The sequence below is a fragment of the Triturus cristatus genome, chromosome 4_1 (genome assembly GCF_964204655.1).
Source record: "Triturus cristatus chromosome 4_1, aTriCri1.1, whole genome shotgun sequence".
Classification (NCBI taxonomy): Eukaryota; Metazoa; Chordata; class Amphibia; order Caudata; family Salamandridae; genus Triturus; species Triturus cristatus.
The window spans coordinates 146,995,655-146,999,539 of record NC_140585.1 but is presented as its reverse complement, the minus strand read 5'-3'; the positions used below and the strand labels follow the sequence as shown (position 1 = coordinate 146,999,539).

At 43.2% G+C, this 3,885-nt stretch overlaps 2 non-coding genes across 2 annotated transcripts; one reads left to right on the top strand and one right to left on the bottom strand.

Annotated features, from left to right (window-relative positions):
* The first annotated feature begins 2,100 nt into the window (after positions 1-2,100).
* On the top strand, positions 2,101-2,172 carry TRNAP-AGG (transfer RNA proline (anticodon AGG)). The gene has a single exon. It is a non-coding gene; the product is annotated as a tRNA-Pro (tRNA).
* An 801-nt stretch (positions 2,173-2,973) lies between these two features.
* TRNAK-UUU (transfer RNA lysine (anticodon UUU)) lies at positions 2,974-3,046 on the bottom strand. The gene has a single exon. It is a non-coding gene; the product is annotated as a tRNA-Lys (tRNA).
* Between the last annotated feature and the right edge of the window lie 839 nt (positions 3,047-3,885).

Below are 3,885 nucleotides of genomic sequence, written 5' to 3'. Positions count from 1 at the left end.
CAAAATTCAAAAAATGTTTTTCTTAAACATGCAGAAGCATTTTAATTTAGTACATCAGATGATATCAATGCATATAAACAAGTTTATTAAAACTGATAGTTTTTTTATAAATATTCATGGCTCACCCCCGACAATGCCATTAGTGAACTAAGCAGCAAGTGAATAGTCATTTAAATACCAAATGTGTCCTAGATTCTTATTATAGATGGTGCAACATTAAAGATGATTAAATCAAGCATAAGAGGTGCTTTTACAGCGCACATCTTGAACTGAAGTATTTAAAATTGTGCCTATATATGATATTAAAGAAAAATGAGTCTCCGAAATAAAAGATTTGTTTAGGATCACACAATTTGAAGAAGCAGGGAAGCAGGTATTGATGTAAGGTTATCTAATTCATATTTTGAAATTCACATAAAAGGTTAATCATTTGTCTTTTATTCTTGGGTCTAAACCAGAAAACCCGCCACATAGATAGCAGACCCGACACTGGGCTCTCAGCCCAAATGCCAAGTAATAAATGCATTTATTTGGGGGGTGTCACACCCCCAAACAACCCCCTTGATGCTACGTCCCTGATCTCCAGGCACCAACTTCAGAACACTTTCTGGACCTGAGGAAGAACAGAAGAGGACTGGACCTGCTGTCTTTGACCTGAGAGGCGACGTAAATGACTGGACTTCTCTTCTTGTACCCAGGAGAAAGAAGTTGTGGGTGCATAATCCCACTCTATGTTCATGGGATGTGAGAGTGCAACCTAGAATGAATATATCTATATGCACACAAACACACACACACACGCACGTACTCACGCACGCACGCTCTCTCTCTCACCCATTCTTTTATGTCTAGTTACTGGTGAACGTGGAGGGAGTGAGTAGGGGTGTGGAGAAAATCTGATGACGGAGCTATTAAGTGTGTCCACTAACTTCATCATATATATTGGTTTGTTTGCGATTTATTGCATGGGGCATTGCTTTAAATGGGCAGGTACTATCCGATACTGAGGACCCTGCACTTTCATTTGCAAGGGAGAGTAGAGGCACTTCTCTGCAGTGCTGCAGTGAATGTAATGGTGGAGTACAGGCAGTTCTCAGGAGCAAGCAGGTACTCTAAATAGTGAGCACCTTCCATTTAAAGCACGGGTGTAGAAACAAGGGGCATATCAACAACAACCGGCGATAATTATCGCTCAGCGCTCTTAGCGTGAGGATAATTATCGCCGGCTAGCGTGAATTTTTATCGCTGAGATAGCGTGCTATTAGCAACGCTTATCTCAATAGTGATAAAAATCCTCACGCTAACAGGCTAACGTGAGATTATCGCTGGAAACCCAGCGATAATCACACGTTACCTTGTTGATAGGGACAGGCAAACTTAGCCATGATATCCTCCTTCCATAGGATATCATGGCTAAGTCAGAAAAATACCAGACGTAAAAAAGCAGCGTTAACCGCGGTTAGCGCTGCTTTTTTTGTCTCTAACAGGGTTAGCGACATTCTTGATAATAGGAGAAATGTCACTTAGCGACATTTCTCCTATTATTTTACTCTGGAACGCCCCCTTTGCATCTCATTCGAGATGCAAGGGGAAGCGTAGAGTAAAAGGGTGCTAACATGCAAATTTGCATGTTAGCACCCTGTTTTTGATAGGGCGCTAGTTTTATCTCTGCTTTTTTGGCTTTTAAAGCCAAAAAAGCAGAGATAAAGCCCTTGTTGATATGCCCCCAAATTCGAGTATATTTGTCAGAATTACTGAGACATAGCCCTTAAAATGACTGCACAAAGTAGGTTTTTATCAAAGTATAAATAACGTACGTCCTGGTACAGCGCTCTCTCTGCATGTGGGGCCCCTGCTCTGGTGGCGGTGGGTCTCACACACGTGGGAGCAAAGGGTTCTTAGGGGTCCTATTTAACTTTAAATGTAGGTCGCCAAAGCGGCAAGTTCTTCTGGGTCTGCCGGTAATGCCTTCTCTGCTGTTCAGTGAGTGGGCTATAATGGAGCGGTCCCTTTAAAAGTCTACTTCTAACACCCATCTATACTGAGTTGGAAGCTCTCAGCGGTAAGAATAAGAATGTAAGCTGCAAAGAGCATTAACGTGGCTCGTTGGTCTAGGGGTATGATTCTCGCTTAGGGTGCGAGAGGTCCCGGGTTCAAATCCCGGACGAGCCCCACTTTATTTATTATTTTTTTCATATTTAAGTTTGTCATTTGTTCATTTTTAAATAATTAAAAAGCCTTTATTTTCTCTTTTTGATGTTGATGTCCCTAGTAAAAAAATAAAAAAGTAAAGTTGAAAAGAAATTAAAAGAGGGCTCGTCCGGGATTTGAACCCGGGACCTCTCGCACCCAAAGCGAGAATCATACCCCTAGACCAACGAGCCGCGCTGAAAGTGCAGTTAACCATCAGGGTTTACATGTTCATAGACGTTCAGCTCGTGCTGTATATTTCCGCACCAGTTCTGCACACTGCCCTGGAAGTGGAAAAAAATTAGACCTTGTTGAGGGAAGATGGTTTACGGCACACACAGTGACTTCTGTTAGAAAATGTTCACGTCCTTTTATTTCAAACGATTCAGAACAAGAAGACATTGATTTAAAAAACAGGATTACACTAATTTGCCTTGCACGAGGCTGTTTCAAAACTATGAATGGAATATACGCGGTAAGTTTGTTACATTTATAAGATGCATAACAGATGTAACTGATAAAGAGCAGAGATGTCTACGAGCAGCGAGCCTGTTTGGCATCCGGCTGCACACACAACTGCACAACCTATTATCGCTTATTGAAACCGATGCACTGTGACAGACAGCAGGTGGCGCTACAGAGACAACGAGACAACACGCAACATCGAAAGAGAGAGAAATTAGTGAATTCCAACCCTAAAGAGCTTACAATAATTGTTCATGATATGAGCGTTCGTGTTAAAAATATAAATCAACAATTTTTTTAAAAGTAAAAATATAGCACCGCCCGAACAGGGACTTGAACCCTGGACCCTCAGATTAAAAGTCTGATGCTCTACCGACTGAGCTATCCGGGCTCGTGGAGAAAAACCTAGCATGTGCATTTATATCGAATGAAAAAGGCCGTCGTGACATTGTCGCTTCCTACTGTTTCATAGTTTTCCTCTGTTTCCTGAGCCCTTCAGTTTCAGTCCACACAGGATCCATTAGAGAGTTTCACACCACGAGTGTCTTCCCTGCAGTGTGCTCACCCCGCATTCTGCCTGCAGATTGAAGGCTGCTGTTCGCATAACAACATTAGTGGAAGGGCTCGAGTGCTCCTGTGTGCTACTGCTTGTGAGTGGAGTGTGCATGTGTGCGACTGCTCTTGAGTGGAGTGTGCGCATGCATGTGTGTGACTGTTCCGCGTGCATGTGTGTGACTGCTTGTGCGTGGAGTGTGCACGTGCATTTGTGTGACTGCTCCTGACTGGAGTGTGCGCATGCATGTGTGTGACTACTCGTGAGTCCTGACTGGAGTGAGCGCATGCATGTGTGTGACTGCTTGTGAGTGGAGTGAACGCATGCATGTGTGTGACTGCTTCGCGTGCATGTGTGTGACTGCTCCTGACTGGAGTGTGCGCATGCATGTGTGTGACTGCTCGTGAGTCCTGACTGGAGTGTGCCCATGCATGTGTGTGACTGCTCGTGAGTGGAGTGAGCACATGCATGTGCGTGATTGCACGCTGCGCATGTGCACTCCTTCAGTTAACTTTCATAGGAATGGAAATCAGGAATTTGGTACATATAATTTGTTGGTAATTTATTCACTTTCCTTTGCAGCCGATGTGGGTCCTTTTTTCTCATATTTGCCGTGATTCTGAGCAAATCATTTAATATCCCCATAACTAAAATAAATACAATGAATGGGACTTTGT